Source organism: Scleropages formosus, chromosome 21, assembly GCF_900964775.1.
Source record: "Scleropages formosus chromosome 21, fSclFor1.1, whole genome shotgun sequence".
Classification (NCBI taxonomy): Eukaryota; Metazoa; Chordata; class Actinopteri; order Osteoglossiformes; family Osteoglossidae; genus Scleropages; species Scleropages formosus.
The window spans coordinates 21,333,863-21,353,075 of record NC_041826.1 but is presented as its reverse complement, the minus strand read 5'-3'; the positions used below and the strand labels follow the sequence as shown (position 1 = coordinate 21,353,075).

At 45.7% G+C, this 19,213-nt stretch overlaps 1 pseudogene; it reads right to left on the bottom strand.

Annotated features, from left to right (window-relative positions):
* Positions 1 to 732: 732 nt before the first annotated feature.
* On the bottom strand, positions 733 to 6,328 carry LOC108920840 (twinfilin-1-like; annotated as a pseudogene).
* Between the last annotated feature and the right edge of the window lie 12,885 nt (positions 6,329 to 19,213).

Genomic DNA, 19,213 nt, shown 5'->3' with positions numbered 1-19,213 from the left:
ATTCATTACGAGTAATATTCTTTGTCTGTAGCTACAATGGTTTACCTCGTTTATGGTTCAGTGCCCAAGAATGGGCAAGTGGAAAGTGAGTGCCATAGAGGATAGTCTCGGTCCTCTCCGTCAGCACCTAACAGTGTAAACTGGTCACTGGTGCCCAAGTAATGTCTTGCCTGCATGTCTATTGGAATTTTTAGCGTCAGAGCACGTTATGTGGAACGCGTCCACAGACAGACAGGAAATGGCCCAAGGGCTCTTTAATAACTGCTCGTAATCATGAATAGTAGCTGATAAAATGCTCGACGCTTCCAGGGAAACAAGTCAGAACCTGAGATCATGAATAAATGCTTCTGTGCAAACAGATTTTAAAAACTTTTACTCATGCATGTACCTGGATATTCCACTGAAGTGACATTATTAAGATAGCCAAATATCAGATTCATACAAATGTTTTTATAAATATAGTTGCATAAAGTAAAACATCCAGAGCAAATAATCTTGAACTCATTAAGACTGACTAGCACTGTTACCAGAGTGTCTCCATTTCTCTCCATTAAACTACTCAACATGTATTTGGTGAAGAAGCAGCATGCCAACAATAAAATGCTACGCAGAAAAAAAAAAAAAAAACGAAACACTGGAAGATTTAAATGTATTTGTTTTTACTTTTAAACACAACTGATACAAAAGACTGATTTTAACATGAAAATTCCAGGTTAAAAACGGTATCTCCTGGTACAGTTTTAGAACTCAAAAAAAGTGTAGGCCTACTGAGGTTTTATTACTCTAGAAAATAGGGTTTTCTTACACAAGCATCTCAGAATGTGGAGCCACATGGCGGTGTGTTTAACCAGGAAGCTACAACATTCACAAACAGTCTGGACGCACCATATGTGTAGAATGGACCAAAGGTAAAAAGGAATGAGGTGCGATCGATGACGAGGGCACAAGACCTTAAGTCTCATATACAGTACAGCTTCTGTTCTGTAAACCATTTTCATATCAAAACTACGAGAAAAATCTCTATACTAAAATTATGGCCGCTTGAAGCCATATGTTAAATATATTTCTATTTTCTTAATTTCCAGCCTTTATAAAAATCCATTGAATCTACTCTACAATCAGCTTGGTCTTAGTCACAAAACAAAAATAACTCAAAGTAACCAAACGTAACTTTAAAATGGTCAGGCAATACATCAACTATGAGTACTGTGTCATGCTGGAATGCTCTTCAAAACCAATATTATATTTCACTTGTTTCCGCCCCTAGTTTTAGACTTACAAAAATATTCCACTGTAGCCTGCTGTTCATGCACTCCATCTTCTGTGTACTTAACAGCAGGGACACCTCAGAGAACAATTTATGGACTTACATTAACACTTTTGCCTGATGACTTGCGGTCACTCCACTGTTCATCCTAACAAGCAACACAACGGTTATTAAAAGGGTTCATGGGGTCATTTAAAATAAGATCTTGTACTGCAGTAGAATGTTCTACCATGGACCACCAGTGTGGGGGTGGCCCTCAGTCATGTTCATCGCCATCGTTCCCGAGGGCTTGTACCATCCTGTGGTCCCCCACGTTTCCCCGCTGGACCCTTGGACTTGGTCAAGGTCTGTCTGTCCCCATGCTGCTTGGGGTGGACCTCCTCATACAGGAAGTCACTGGTGAGCTCCTCCCCATTGTCTATCTCCACCTGAGACAAAACAGCCAGATGAGCAACAGACCAAAGTTTACACACAATGCAAACAAAGGAAAACCAATAACTGCAGAATACGCACAGCTACACTGATAAGGCTTAGACCATAGTTGCAGAAATCGTTCGCCTCTTGGGTAATAAAATGTGTGGGAAGGGAAAATATTTAAGATATCTCCTAATATCCCTTGAAAAAGAAATTACACCTTGATTAAAGAAAAATAACCAATATAACTCAGAAGATTTTTTTTCCCGCTACCTTTTTTGTAATTTGGATTTGAAGGTGGTTTTCCACTGTGTCCAAAAGAGGGCTTTTGCAGCTGGAATACAGCATCCTCTCTCTGATGCTGCACTTATAGCCAGGCATGGAGTAGATGAAGACTGCAGATGTAATACCATTAATCAGCAAGGACGCAGAACCTTCTAGTTTCACGGAAAAACACTGAAACTGCTTAAATGGCATGAATTAGCTTGATGCTCTCAGATATCCGATTACCAGGGGAAACGGAATAAAATGAACAACTGAAATCCGATTCAAAATTCTCTCCACTTGGTCGAACAATTCCTTCAAATGTTTTAAATGGGTTTTCACCTGTGGACTCCAGATAGCGGCCTTCGTGATTGTGTTTGTACAGGAAGAAGTGATAGCGGGGAGAATCGCTCGGAATCCTTTTGGGCAAATCTTTGAGCTCCGTCGGAACAGTGCTTGATAACTTAATCATTTCATTTGGAAAGTCTATTTCCTGTTGATAAAAATAGCACAGAAACAATAACTAAATTACCAAGGAAACCCAGAACACAGATACTGTATTAAAAAAAGGCTGAATGTTAAGGCATAGCTCAGTCTCGCTGTAAAAACCACAGAGAGACTTCTAGAAAGCACAGCTTGACAGTGCACTCAAACCCTGTCTGGTCAGGCCCTGCTCAGCTCCTCCTGGGACTCACCAGCTGGACGTAGGTGAGCCTCTTCTCTCTGAACTGCTCCAGAGCGCGCACAGCATCTCGGTGCAGTGGAAACGCGACTCCTTGCAGGGTCTGTTTCTTGGTGCCCATACTGATGCCTGTCTGCACCTGTGAAGGACATTGCACAGGGGTTACACAGGGAATAACACATTTATTACTATAATGATGATATTAATTTTAATCATACTAAAATGTTATTAGTACAGCGCTACTGAGTAGAAGATACTGTGGCAGACAATGCTGATGTGAAAACAATGACCTGAGCAATAAAGGAGCATTGGGGAGTTAAGGGGCAGTCAAAGCTGGGATGTGATCATTGTTGACATTTTTTCCTTAGGCCTTTACAGAATTGTGATTTAGTACATTTACTCTCAGCCTATGAATGACAACTATTTAAAATCCTCTTTACTCCCATCCAGATTACTGGTGCATCTTCCTCCTTTCAAAGCCATCATGGGGGAGGGGAAATCATCCAACTTCCTGTTGCAATGATGGCTGATGGCCTTGCAGTACCTTTTTTATATGACCAGCAGAAGAACATGAAAACCCACACACATTATTTCCTTCTAAGGCTTGAGTGCGAAGACCAGGTTTTTCAGACGGAAGACAGGCAGGGTTCATTTCCACCCTGATGCCTAAATTAACCATAAAATCTAAGCTGACTTCCTTAAAACAGATGCTGTCACTTAACCTGTTAGACTAGTGTCTCTGGAAACTGAAGACTTAAAAGGCATTTTTTACTTTGTGGTGCATTGTAACCACTTGTACTGCTGAGTTAGATGGACCTGCATAAAAGACCTAAACACCAAGCGTAACTAGGCCTGTCGATATTGATCAATACTGTTCATTAATATACTTCACTGCAGCACTGACATTCACACTGACCGTCTGCTGCCCTTAGGGGGTGTAATGTACCACATACTTTTCCACTTACAGGGCACACTTTTCTTCATGTTTTCATGCAGACAGTCTGAAGCCTTTTGTCTTTAGTCAGCACTAGTTGCTCCATGACACACACACACACACACACACACATATATATATAGAGACATCCGTTTCTGTGAGTGTGTGAGAACGTGTGTCTCGGCCAACCTCATTAAGTCTGATCTGCCTCAGCTCCTCCTCAGCAGCAGTCAGGGGCAGGGGGCCTGCCTGGGAGCTCAAATACTTCTTATACCCACTTAAGGAGACGTCATCCTGGAAGGAGCAGACAGGCAATGAGGTGGAAGGGCTGGCCCAAGATAAGTACTACTTGGCTCTTCAAATTGCCACTGCTACTTAGTCTGAATATACATTGCACTGTACACCACACCGAGGGATATATTTAGCCAAGAAATTTGAGGCATAAGGATTTCACCGGGAAGCACAGAGAACATACATGTATGTATGCACGTGCCATCAAGTCAGTCCTGACTCATTTCCACCCCCCACGTGGTTTTTGTAGCAACAGAGAAACGGAAGTGGTATGCCATTGCGTTCTTCTGTACAAACATAAGGAGAACTCTGTGCACCCCGTGCAGCACTTAAACCGCAGCCAACATACAATATTGAAAATGTAACATAGCCTACCCGGGTGGTGCCAAAAATTTCATCTTTAATATGCCCGCCTCCAAACTCCTTTTTCAGCGTTGCCCTTGTTGCAGCATACAACATTTTCTGCCGTACCTGTCCAAAAAAAAAAAAAACAACGTTAGAGGATGATCGCAAAGGCTGCAATGAAGGTTCAAGACTAAGAAAGTACTTGTGGTCCTCTAGAATTGTTCAAGGATCTAAAAAGCATCCAGGCAACATGGGGCACCAGCTTCACAGGGCAACATACAGGAGAAGGTTCTGGTGACCAGGCCAGCAGAATCCACTCGTAGCCCTGATTGTTGGTGGAGTCCAGTCGGTACAGGATGTAGGCGGGCTGCTCATCCTCTAACAGAGGAAGGACGAGCGAGTCGTACTCTTGGTCCCAGCTGTGGGCTGTTAGCTTGGTGGCACCCATCACCAGCTGCTCTGAAGATGGACACAACAGTTATTAAGCAACTGCTATCCTTTACTTCATCTTAAAAGTGGTTACATCATTTACATTACTACATTATACTTCAATGTGTGTGAAATTCTACATTTACATTTATTCATTGAGCTGTTGTTCTAACCACTATGCTACCAGCTCTCCTCATACTTTCATACCTCATTCTACCTCATACTTTGTGTGGACAGCTGGTAGGGTGGTTAGCACCATTACCTTTGCTTTGGACCCAAAGGTTGCAGGTTCAAGTCACCTCCAGCTGTGGTACCCTTGAGCAAAGTACTTACCCTGAATTGCTGCAGTAAAACTACCCAGCTGTATAAATGGGTAAATAACACAGCTTAACACTAAGTCGCTTTGAAGAGCCTGCGCTAAATGAATAAACGTAAGTATGTGATTTCCAAGTAAAGTTTTGGTTAAGGTAGCGGCATGTCGGAAGGCGTTTGGGTCAAATCACTTAGTTCAACCGGATCAAAATACTAGGACGGGTTCTCCGGACATGGATGTAACCAGTTCTTGGAGTAAATTCCAGAGAAAAAGACAATAAAAACCCTTCTGCACGCGGGACTAGAGAACGTGTCCCTTCCTGTAGGGAAAGTAAAGACCACTGACCGTTTTCAATCACTATCTTGAGGAGTCGGTAGTTTCCGTTCCTCGCCTTCGCAAAGACATCTCTCACCTCCCTAGAAGCTGTGAACACAGAGTCAGGTCAGGTCCCTCGGGTCTGTGTCCCCCCACCCCCCACTTTACCACAGTGAAATGGGGACAATCAATGTCACAACGTGCTCACAACACACACCCTGTATCTCACTCCAGATGAGGACTGGAGACTCCCCAGGAACAAGTATCATGTCTCTCCCCCCCCCAAAAAAAAGAATAAATGAGAACATTTGCCTCCATCGTCTTATATTGCAAAAAGATCTCGCGGACATAACACTGACTGCGCGTGAAGGGCCCCCCGCCTCACCTCATCCGTCCTCGTTCAGAAAAGACACACGGACACACACAGTAACACCAGAGTAGTGTGTCGGTGTTCGTGTCCAGCGCAACATGGCTAACAGTAAGTAACACTTAAATTACTACGGTTACTGCTGTTGCTACTGGTATTTTTACCTCAGATATTTCCTCGCACCGGGCCGTAACGACCCGGGGGAGGCAGACAGGCGAGCGACACAGCGCGCGCGCAGGCAGTGCGTTCTGGTTCTCTCAGAGAATCTTCTGTCCGCGCGCACGAAGTGACGCCGCCGGTTCTCGTGCCGATAGTCAGTGAGCGAGCGAGCGAGCGCGCGCGCGCAGTGCGAACCCGAGCGACACCAGAAAAAATTGCGCTAAGAGACGACCCTCCCGTCGGTCTTCTCGGGCCCCTAACGTGATGGTTCACCGCTGGCCTTTTTTTATCCCCCCGAACTTTTCCAGCTTCTTCGCACCGCAAACTCTGCGAACGGAGGACGCGGCGCACCGACGCGACGAGGGAACTTCTTCACCGCTCCTACGTCTCTTCACGCGTGCTCCGCAAAACAGCAGCAGGAGACGACATATTTGTACAAATACCTTTTATGCCCGTCTGATGGGACATTTTCCGCTGCTGTCGTCGTCGCAGAGTGCGGAGAAGGAGAAGAAAGTAAAGCGCAGTAGGAGCAGCGCCTGCTGTCCAGCGCGGCGTCACACGTAGCAGCCGCTCGCCGGTCACGTGATGGAGGAGAGAGAGCGCGCACGTGCGTCCGCTTCGAGGTGGCGGTCGGTGGTGCGCAGTTATTTCAAACAAACAAACAAACAGATTAAGAACTACCGCAAAGCGCCGTCTCTCGGGTAGTTAAACGCGCTGCTCGCTTCCTCTGACTGCCGCATAGTTTTATTTAATCTGCCTAATTTTATTGTTCGCCAAACTTCTTATCCATAATAACTGCAAATTCTCCGGCAACGCGACTTTACAGCGCTTTTACCACTGGAATCAAACAGTACTTTACTATTCAAGTCCGCACTAGAAAAGCTGTTAAAACTTTACACTCCGTCGATCATTCTGTTTTCATCGATTTATCAACTCAACTGTGTGTGTTTGTATTCCCCTTGCCTCTTTTTATATAGTATTTTTATACTTTTCCTTTAATTTTTTGTCATTTCTACTCTATGTTCTGTTATCGTTAACAAAAAAGAATGAACTAGTGATGCTCTGCATTTCGTGTATAAAAATACTTAGGGAATGTCCGTGGTGTAATTTTATATATACATATTATACATGTGCTTTGCATTAAAAGTTTAGGGACATTTATATTTCAGTTATTTTACATTACTTCATTTTGCTGATGCTTTTCTCCAAAACAACTTACAGTGTTAACCTATCTACATTTGTACAGCTGGGTACTTTTTTTTACTGGACAAATTTAGGGTAAGTACCTTTCTCAAGGGTATTACAGCTGGAGGTGGGATTTGCACCTGCACCTTTTGGGTTCAAACGTATATGCTATACGGGTCCTGGTATATGTTATACTTTTTCAATAAGCACTTGTCCAGTTCAGGATCATGGTGGTCCGGAACCTATCCTACAGACATAATGCAGGGTACATTCTGGACGAGAGAGAGAGAGAGAGAGAGAGAGAGAGAGAGAGAGGGGTTAGTTTGTGCTCAGCAGGTCACCTTCAGCACATGTCTTTGGACTGTGGGAGGAAACCAGAGCTCCCAGATGAAACCCAAAACAATTATGGGAGTATGTGGATATACATAAATATATGTATTAAAAACACTGTATTTGCAGTTTGTGATGAATTGTGGATGAGGGCACTGGCGTGGGGGTGGGCATACACAATTATATCAATTTTTTCCCCCAGATGTGTTGCAACCTTTCAACTTTTTCATGGAAACATGGAAAAGCTGTTGCTTGTATTGCCTCTCAAGTCCCAAGTCCTGTAGGGGCGTCACCTGCCAAGAGCCAGTGGGTCAAGTGGGAGCCCTGCTCCTGTGGCCCAAAAGGTCATCCTAGTGACTCAGTACCACAGTAACCACAGTACATCCAGTTTACTTAAAGCGCAAAGTCATAGGTGAGGAAGGGGGTCTACTGGGATGGGGCTGAAGTGCTCTGAAGAGTGAAACTGAGAAACCGCTGGCAGCAGCATGTATGAAGATGCGAGACAGTGTTATACAAATCCATCCTGACAACAACAAGAGTCATATTAAACCTGGCAAAGAGATTTAGTTGTATAACCCGATGATCCTGGCCTCAGTTTCCATGGTGATAATCTGGAATACAGCGTTATTATCTGGGAGAGGAGCTCCGAGGATCTACTGACCATGACATCTCACGAAGGACTGAAGAAATGTTGTGGCACTGATGGGGAACCTTATGCGAGATCTTCGCAGCCTTACCCAAGAGCAGGGTCTGCACACTGGTTATTACAGGAACATCTGGAATCAGCCAGTCCCCAGGGGACACATCTGTCTCCAAGAGGGACACCTCATGGAACGCGTGTCGCTGTCCTCCTGTCCAGCAGGTGGAGACAGTGTCCCACCACAAGGAAAGACAATTTAATGAGACTGCTGGAGGTTGGCAGGCTGCACAGGTACTGGATTCTGCATTTTTACTTCGTACGGGGCTGATATGCTGGGTGTATGAGGCTCCTTCGATGAAACCTTTGTAAGAACATCCCCTCCCTGCCGAACTTTTCTGAGCCACACTGAGTAGATGTGTCCTTTTGTGCCTAAGGAGGGGCCTCCTAGTTCACATCCAGTGATTCTTATAACAAATATGTGTTATGAATAATCTTCTGACCAAATATTCTGTCTCTAAAAACCACTGAAAATTGTTTTATTCTAAAGCTCTCAAAAAATAAAACAAAAATAATTTACATATAGATACACACAGACACATACGGTATATATAGATACAGTATATATAGCAATACATTTGGAATCATGAACTGAGTCAGCCTCAAGGTTTCACTCTCTGATGGCAGTTTCCTTTTGGCTGTAGCTGGAAAATTAAGTTTATTCAGAAAATAAGTGTTGCTTCTGTTTTTTTTCTGTAGTTGGTCACTAGCGATGAGGTTTGCCCCCCCTTAAAGCACTTTGCAAGTTCACAGCTCGGGTCCATTTTCGCACAGCGTGCCGATCGTGCTCTAGAATGCAGCACGTCCAGGTGATCCTCTACTTGCGACGAGATTCCGTTCCAGCGGCTTCATTGCAAGTTGACTTCGTCGTACCGTATCAAATAAGACATAACACATATTAACAGGGACGAATTCTATGTTGTATAATAAGGCTTTGTGGTATTTTCCTCTAATTTCACACATTATTTATACTAGAATAATACTATTGTATAGAATATTACTACTATACAGTAAAGTATTATAATGATATTGTTATACTGCAAGGGGGGGCACGGTGGGTTGGACCGGGTCCCGCTCTCTGGTGGGTCTGGGGTTCGAGTCCCGCTTGGGGTGCCTTGCGACGGACTGGCGTCCTCTCCTGGGTGCCCCCCTCCAGCCTTACGCCCTGAGTTACTGGGTTAGGCTCCGGTTCCCCACGACCCCGTATGGGATGAGCAGTTCAGAAAGTGTGTGTGTGTGTGTGTGTGTGTGTGTGTTATGCTGCACTTCTTTTTTCACTTTCATTTCTAAATATGTTTTATTTTGCTTTTTATTTTTTACACTTCCAGAATAGTCCTGTTTCTCGCTTCCTAGCCATTGTACAACAAGAGTAACTGGAAGGGAGTCAAAAATTCAACTTTCAGTAAATAAAACATCGTTTTTACAAACAAAACGCAACAGCAGTCAGAGAGAGAAATATGGTGACTTGCAACAGCGGATCATGCAGCAGAGTGGAACTTGAAAATAATATAACAAGGTTCACAAGACGCCCTCTTATGTTGGGGTTTTCCGAAGTTGCGCATGTCGTAAGTCAAGGATTGCATTTGCTGTATGACAGTACATTTACATTTATTTATTCAGCACATGCTTTTCTCTAAAATGACTTCCAATGAACTCTATGTAGTGTTATGAGCCCACACACCTTAGTCACCGTGGTGACTTACACTGCTAGGTACACTACTTACACTGGGTCACTCATCCATACATCAGTGGAACACACACACTCTCTCTGTCATTCACTCACACATTGTGGGTGAACCTGAACAGCACGTCTTTGTACTGTGGGAGGAAACCAGAGCACCCAGAGGAAACCCCCGCAGAGAACATGCAAACTCCACAGACTGAGCGTGCATCAAACCCATGTCCACTTGCACTAGCTAGGTGCTTGAGACAGTAGCACTACTTGCTGTGCCGCCCAGTAACCACTAGGTGTGACTGTCGGACAACATTTAAATGCCAACGTCGCCAACGTGACTTCTGCCGACAGAAAAGTTTGGTCGCACTGTGTGTGATGATTTGTTTCCAGGTGCTTTGGCACGAGGAAGGGGCTGGAACGGGTTAATGGGCCCAGCCATGCAGGCCATCAGACAGCAGTTTGCTTGGACATCTGTGGGTTCGGCACTCAGCAAGCAATTTGTGGAAGATGCAGGTGCTTCCGGTAGCCGCTTGCATAAAGAAGTGTGTATTTTCGTCCCCCCCCCCCCCCCCACCCCAGGTCGGGTCAGCGACCTGTTGTCACTCACAAAAGGTTGCCAACTGGACCGATCAAGTTGAACTGGGTTTCGCCTGACGGTCACTGCTGGTGCAGCTACAGTCGCGCCCAGTAGACCTATTTAATACAAAATTGCCCACGTTCTTTTCCGCTGCACTTCTTTACTGCACTTTCCACTGAAGTGTTGCAGGAAGGATGCCTCCCTCACGTGCATTTGTGCCTCTCTATGCCTTCCCGCCGCTCATTTTCTACAAGCTGTGCTCAGTAGTCGGCAACGGTCGCTGTCCGTGGTCCTGCTGGATTAGTGCTGAATACACGGTGAGCGGCACCAAAACGCCACCCATATGCGCCACTTATGCGTAGCCCAGTGCCACGGCTCAGTGGGTGAGACTGGTATCAGGGTTACTAGGATGGATGGTGAGATTAGAGTGTGTACCGTGGTGTTTACCGTGGCGACCGAAGATGCCACCGGAAGCTCACACGGCACGGCTTCGACTCTCTTACTTTGGACACATCATGCGGAGAGAAGAGTCGATGGAAAAGGACATCGTGCTGGCAAAGTGGGAGGTCAGTGTAGAAGGGGAAGGCCAGCTATGCGTTGGATCGACACAATCACCACAGCCACGGATGCCCCACTTTGAGGTCTTCGCCGCTTGGTGGAAGAGCAGACGCTTATCAGGACAACTATCCGTAGAGTTGCCATGACTCGACGGCACCTAACAACGACAGCCGTGGTGTTTTACGCTGGTGCCACACAGTTTTTCGCAGCGTTAGTAGTGGAGGTGCAGATGGTCGAAAGTTTTACGGGTCGACCTTCAGGACGCACATATATCAGTGAAAACGGCGCGTTTAAATGACGAGAACTGGCAGGGTCAGGCGTCAAGTCGGAGAGAAAGGTAACTCGGAACACTCTTCCTCCCCCTGATGAAAAAGAGCATTAGCCAACATCCACCCATAATAAGAGCGTCAGCGGAGAGAGTGGATTTACAGTCGTGACGTACTGCTATTTGGCAGGTGGGCGAGTGAGGCAGAGCGGGCGACCCGTTTCATAAATTGTGACTCCCCGCGGAGTGCTGGGTTCAAGGAGTGACCAGGCATGGGATGATAGAAGCGAAACCGAAAGCTTTCGACGCATCCGGGTGTCGGTACCCGATCTGGGTAGAGCTCCAGCCTTCCATATTCACGCTGCCATCTGAACACGCAGAGCACTTCCCCTCCCTCGGGAGGTGCTGGCATGAGGAAGTGGGCAGCCGCCGCAGTTTGTGAGTGGGAAGGAAAGACTTTCTGGCCATGTGCTACTCGAAGCCAGCGAAAGTGAAACCGACGCTGTCGCCATGGTACTCTGACAACCTCTGCGACGATCATGAACCGGTTTTTGTTGCAGCAGCATTTTAATGTGTTTATTAATGCGACGTGTTTCTCGAGCCTTGGAGCGGGAGAAGCCACGCCAAGTCCGTCCGGTTTCGAATCACACTGGGTTCTTTTGCCTTTGCATTTTTTTTTCTGTTTGGTTCCTCTTTGGGTTGTTCCACAGGAGATGTGGGGGGATTATTCTCCTACACAGCCTTTCATCTTAGGCACTCTGCAAGTGGGGTTTCTGGATGAAAATTGAAGAAATGCTTTTAAAGCACTTCTTCAAACCAAACAACCTTACAGTGAAAGGGTTCTTCTAGTTCCCCGGGTCAATATCAGCCTCTGAAGATGTTTCGAGAGGAACCGGGTGACCATGTCTGCAAGCACAATGCTCTTTTCGTCGCTCTTCGTCTTCGTTCTCTTCTTTAAACGCAAAATAACGTGGCTGTAAGCGGCACGGTGGTACAGTGAGTTGCACTGCTCTCACAGCAGCTGGGTGGTGCGAGAGGACTTGGGTTCGATCACCACTCAGTCTACATGGAGTTTGCATGTTCTCCCTGTGTCTGTGTGGGTTTCTTCTGGGTGCTCTGGTTTCCTCCCACACTCCAAAGACATGCTGTTCAGGTTACTGTGTGTTCCACTGATGAATGGATGAGTGACCCACTGTAAGCAGTGTAAGTGACCGCGGTGAATAAGGTGTGCGGGCTGATAACACTACACAGAGTTCACTGGAAGTCGCTTTGGAGAAAAGTGTCTTCTGAATAAATGGAAATAATCACTGGTCAGTGTGAGTAGCTGCATGTGTGTTTACACAACCGTGCACATTTTACTGTATATTCCGGTCAGTAAAGTCTGATGTGAGGAAATAAATTCTTGTTTGGCGGTTTCGGAAACAATCAGCGGAACGTCTGAAACTCGGCACGGGGGGAAATCTGCACGTACAGCAGGGGGTTGTGGAAACACCTCTACTTGAGCCACGAGAACTGCTCGGTCATTAAAATTTCAGCGAGCATGAATAAGTGAGGAAGCGCTGCCTTTAATCATGGCGGGAGTGAAGTCCCCAACCTCTCGCCTGGCTTCCTGCACCGTGCACAAGTGCGTCCCATTAATTATCCATCGCACCATGGGGGGGCGGAGGTCATCCCTACTACGACTGATCAGACAGATTTAGCGTTCGGCTGTTTGAGGGAGGCTCTGGAAGTATTGATCATAATTTCGCATTAACTAAATGACTTCCCACGGGATCACCGTGGTAACGGGAGCAGCGCCAAGCCGGCGAAGGCCCGTATGAATTAATGCAGATATAAATCCTCGCGCTAATCAACAGGGTTATCTGGTGGTGAGACGAGCTGATCGCTCACTGCGTACCTCACAGCTTTGCTTCTGAAGGCTCAGAGGTGTAAACTAATGAAGAGAAGGTTCGAGGGATGTCATCTATCATCTTTTGGACTTCGGCCTAGCTGTTTCGACTGCAGTTTCCTCCAAGAAGTGGTTTCATGGCTCCTCGAGATGCCAAGACGCAGGAGCTCGCCAGGGTCAAGGACTCCTATGAATATCAATAGGAGTTCTGACTCATAATCTTAAATGGTTTTCAAACCATCAGCAGTGGCAGCCTTTTTAAAATTCAGTCATGAGATGACTTAATGAGCAAGAAGAGAGAAGCAATTAGCTTTTGTTCAAAAGGGAAGCTCATTATTTCTGTATATGGCCTGTCCGGCAATAATGAGGTTTTGCCCGCCTAATGCTGGAGACATGGCAAAATCTCTCCATGCTCCGGAAATCAGTTGTCCATTCCGGTCTGAATAAATGTACTTTTGCAAAGAATTGGGTGAATGGTGCAAAATTAAACAGTAATAACAACAGATAGTTGTAAGGCGCACAGTGGTGCAGCGGCTGACAGTAACACCTCACTTCAACCCACAAGGAGTTGATTTTGACTCAACAGAGACCTTTTACCATGTCTTCATTTTCTTGTTGTAGGGTGTTCTGTATGTTTCAGTTAAATTTACTTATTTTAGCAGACACTTTTTTCCAAAGCAACATCCCATGAACTCTATGTAGCGTTATCAGCCCACACACCTTATTCACCGCGGTGACTTACACTGCTAGATACGCTACTTACACTGAGTCACTCATCCATACATCAGTGGAACACACACACTCTCTCTCTCTCTGTCACCCACACACTATGGGGGAACCTGAACAGCATGTATTTGGAGTGTGGGAGGAAACCAGAGCACCCAGAGGAAACCTACACAGACACAGGGAGAACATGCAACTCCACACAGACTAAGAGGGGATCAAACCCACATCCTCTCCTATCAGCCAGGTGGTTTGAGACAGCAGCACTACTCGCTGTGCTACCGGGCCATGTCAGTTGGTGGCAAAAAATAATAATTGAATCCATTTTGAAGTAAATGTACAACACGAGAGTCTGGAAAACGTGAAGGTGTCTAAACAGTCGTAGAGTATGACGAAACTGGTCGTGTTGCTTCTTCATTATTATTATTCAGTAGTTATGCTAAATGATTCCTCAGACATGTGGACATTCTAAAATAAAGTCAAAAGCAGAACAGGGTGGTACTTTCTGGGGCTCAAACATAAAACTTCTTAAACGCATTTTCTTAAGCATGGTATTACAGTACCTTATTGATGTGTAAATACCACGAGAAATTACCGTGGAAACAACAGTGGTGCCAGATTGTTGTTTCGAACAGAAGATCATAGAAGTTCACAGTAGTTCACATGTGGGTTATTTCACTCTTTAATGCCCTCCAGGCTTGGAAGTGCATTTACTCCCCCATTCCCACAATCCTGCTCTGACATAACCATCCGCTCTTCTTAAAATTACACTTTTGCAACTGTTTCTTATTCTGTGCGCTGGATCTTTCTCAGATTTTGCTCTTGCTATAAAAGCCCCAATTAGGCTCTTATACATAAGATAATTCAGATATTTTAGGCAAAACAGATTGGGCAAGTGTTGGATTTTATTCAGCCCAAGTGAAGAGAGGAAACAGGTCCGACACTGAATTATTAACTGTGCAAATTGTTCATCATCATGTCGACAAGAACAAAGCCAGATACCCTAATGACAGGCAACATGGTGGCAAAGTGAGTAGTGCTGCTGTTTCACAGTGCCTGGGTGAAGCGGAAGGCTGTGGGTTCAATCCTTGTTCAACCTGTGTGGAGTTTGCATGTTCTCCCTGTGTGGGTTCCATCTGGGTGCTCAGGTTTCCTCTCACACTTCACAGACATGCTGTTCAGTTTACTCATAGTGTGTGAGTGACACACAGAGAGAGAGAGAGAGAGAGAGAGAGAGAGTGCATGTTCCACTGATGTATGGATGAGTGACCCAGTGTAAGTAGTGTATCTAGCAGTGTAAGTCACCATGGTGAATAAGGTGTGTGGCTGATAACACTACAGAGAGTTCATTGGAAGTTGCTTTGGAGAAAAGTGTCTGCTAAATAAATAAAATGTAAATTACCTGTGAAGGACTTGCAACAAAGTAGCATGTTAATGTTTACAAATAAGCAGTAGATTAATTTTATATTCTTCATTTTGACTCATAGGACACCCAACTTTGTTGTACACTGGCATACAGACAGGGGGTGCGGTGGCGCAGTGGGTTGGACCGGGTCCTACTCTCCAGTGGGTCTGGGGTTCGAGTCCTCCTTGGGGTGCCTTGCGGCGGACTGGCGTCCCGTCCTGGGTGTGTCCCCTCCCCCTCCGGCCTTACGCCCTGTGTTGCCGGGTAGGCTCCGGTTCCCCGTGACCCCGTATGGGACAAGCGGTTCTGAAAATGTGTGTGTGTGGCATACAGACAAAAACTTTGGTGAGAACATGTCATTGTTTTGTAAAGGGAGTGTAGCAGGTGAAACTGTGCTGCAGGTAAGGAACCTCATGGTTTGTACACAGAGGTAGAACACAAACTTGCTGCTTTGCCTTCATGTTTAAATCTTTGCCACCATGGTGATACCATGTACCTGCACTGAGGACGGGGGGCTGGAAGTGCTCAACAGCAAGGGATCTCATGTCTCCAGTTGCGTAGGCCCAGTCTCCAACTTTATCAATGTTTCTCCAGTCGGCTAGAGTGGCTTCCCTCTCTTCAGTCCTTACCCTCCTAGACCTGCCTGCTCCGTTGTGGTGGAACAACCTCCCCCTCTCACTCAGAACTGCTGAATCTCTGTCCACATTTGAAAAGGGTCTTAAAACTCACCTCTTCCACACTCACTTGGCCCATCATCTTTTAAGTTCATTTAAGTTGTAAATGTTCATGCTCTATAACTTTAGGATCATGCCAGGATAAACCTTTACACAGCGACTCCTGTAATGCATAAATGGGTAAATAATTGTAACCTTAACATTGTAAGCGGCTTTGGAGAAAAGCATCAACTAAGTAAATAAATGTAAGTACAAGACTCTTGTGTTACGTTTCATTGGTTAATTAAGGTGCTGGAGTGGAGAGATGGGAGCCCGGCCATCAAAATGAATGGTTCAGATTCAAAGAGGCACAACCACACAAACCTTGAATCCTCAGTTAACAACACTCTGCTGCAGAGGCTCATGGGAAATGTAGTTTCATTCAACCAAAGTACGGCACATGTGCACGTTACTTTAAATGCGGTCAGATTATATAATGAGGCCTTGACAAAAAAAGTGTTTCTAAATAAAGGTGGCCAATGGGGGCACCATTAGGGACCCCCGCCACTGCCGGCGTTTTGACAGCGTTCCGGAGGAGCATGTAGGAAAGGAAAGGTACATCACAAATGGAACATTTTGACAGTAAAACTATGTAACAAGCTGAACATATGAATTATTCATAGGCACTCTGTGAGAAGCTGTGCCATCTGTACACTTTCCTGCACGTTGTTTTCTTCATCACCTCTGCAGGTGAAGAACGTTCACCTGCTGATCATATTAACGGGTCAGTTTGTGGCGGAAAACTCCGGTCCTCTTGCTGCAAGTGGGCTTTCAATTAGCCACAAATGATCAGCGTTCCACACCAGTAGTTGTGTGAAATTTGTATTATTATTAGAAATGAAAGTGTCAGCGTTCACAAAAATAAGGGGAAAAAATATACATTTTCATTTGCTATGTTCAGCTATGGACTAAATAGTAAAAAAGCAGAATGGGCACATTTCCTTTGAAAATGAATCCCCTGGAAGCTCCGTGTGCCACAGAGGAATGGCGAGGATGGGGGACTCAGGCCAAAAGGAATGTCGCCTGATTTCAAGATATGTGAGCAAGGCAAGTTATGTTACCTGCTGGATGCACACATCCTTTCTGGCCCTTGTACCCACACTCTCATCTTCATTTAGCAGACGTTTTTCTCCAAAGCGACTTCCAGTGAACTCTATGTAGTGTTACCAGCCCACACACCTTATTCACCGCAGTGAATTACACTGCTAGATACACTACTTACATTGGGTCACTCATCCATACATCAGTGAAACACACACACTCTCTATGGCACTCACACACTATGGGTGAACCTGAACAGCATGTCTTAGGAGTGTGGGAGGAAACCAGAGCACGCAGCAGGAGCCCACACAGACACAGGGAGAACATGCAAGCTCCACACAGACTGAGTGGGGATTGAACCCATGTCCCCTCGCACCACCCAGGCGCTGTGAGACAGCAGCGCTACTTGCTGTGTCACCCTGGTAACAGGATACTGTGAGACTCCAGTACCGTAACAGTGGCAGGATATTTTAGTTACTTTCCCTCTGCTTATAGAAAAGGCTGCTCTGAGTTGTGTGTTGAACTCCAGCATCAAGACGTCCTTTCACAAAATAAACGCCCTTGAACCACACCTGAGCGACGGTGCACCACGCACAGCAACACGGCGGAAAGAGCCGGGTTTTGAGCCAGGAAGGTGTTCCTCTCATGTAAATCGTTGGATAGTCATGAATCGTTTTGCTTAAGGTGAGCCAGCTTTTTTCCTTAATGAGCTCATGAAAGATCCTGCTGGAAGTGAGATTTCCATTTGTCCGCTCTTATGAACGTGAAGGGAACGAAACAGTTTTTATTTCCCCGAAATGAAATTCTAAGCAGAGTCGAGGAAACACCGGATGACGTGATCCGGAGCTCAGTGACGCACATATGTGCTGTGATCCCAGGACTCATACATTCTTTCTCATGTGACATAACAGGTGTGTAAAGACCAATTCCATATGTTTCTTTAGAGGAAATCGTGTGTAGTAGAAATACACAAGTAGTGAAGGTGTAAAAATAAGTGAAGCCCAAGTTACTTTGGTTAAACCAAGCAAGTAGAATCAGGGGTGTAAATCACAGCCATTTACTCATTATATAAGTTTATTTTAAGATTTAACATTTAGACCTAATGAGTTTTTTATAATATTAGATACAGAAATAATGACCATTCCTATATATGTCATTTTTATGTCTGTTGGATATTGCTCGGCTACATGTGGGCTGTTTTTTAACTGCTACCACGCATGGTGATTCATTGTTTTCTTCAAGCTTTTACTGAATGAGTTTTCTTCTTATCTCCACTACTGCCAACTGGATGAGATCTAGTGTTATGTTACAACATGAAGGGTAAAGTCAACAAGAACAGAGTAAATAGCCGTTGCAGGTGATGGGTACGAGGATGGAGGTACGATGGAGCGGAAATATTTACGATGGAAGGTACTCAGGAAAGTGTCTCCGTTCTACGCCCGACTGCTTTTGAACCTATAAACCTTGCATGTCATCTTCAGTACTTTCACACACACACACACTTTCTGAACCGCTTGTCCCACACGGGGTTGCGGGAAACCGGAGCCTAACCTGGCAACTCAGGGCATAAAGCTGGAGGGGGAGGGGACACACCCAGGACGGGACGCCAGTCCATCACAAGGCACCTCAAGTGGGATTCGAACCCCAGACCCACCGGAGAGCAGGACCCGGTCCAACCCACTGCGCCCCCCCCTTCAGTACTTTCAGATGTTTTTTAAAATATTAAAGTGAAATTGCAGTGAAGCTTAATCATTAGCGTTGATCCCACGTGATGTAGGGCCTCTGATTTTTTTTTCCATTCAAAAAACATGTTGGTTTGTGTGTCTGAAGTTAGAGCTCAGCAGGCCAGGCTGCGACGGACTGTCGGCACTGGGGCAAAACGCGGTACATCCTACAGGAGGTGTTGGACGATTAGTTCCCGGGGAAAAGACATCACTTCGCGAAGGAGCTCCAAGATGGTCAGCGCAGATGGAATTGCATCTTCACTTCGAGGAGGACAAGGGCTGTCAGTGCTGAGGCCACAGGCGTCTCGTCCCGCAGGAAGGACAGTCTGTTCTCAGCTGTTTCCTCAAGCCTGTCGGTCCCATCAGGGCGATAAATGAGATATTGATTTTTTTTTTTTTTCCCCAGCATGCAATCAGCGAGAGAGAACTTACTGAGCCCCGACTCCACTTTGAGCTGTTTAAGAGAGACGGCGAGTGGATTTTTCATTCCCGCGACGAAGAGAGCCGTCTGACTCGTGTGAGAAATTCCTCATGGAAAGAGCCCCCCCCCAAACCCGACCCCCTCGTGTGTTTCTGCATTTCCGCTTTTTGTGCGTTCGCACTTCTGGCTCACGATACCCCTTCAGCTGCGGTCCAGTCCTGCCGCAATCGT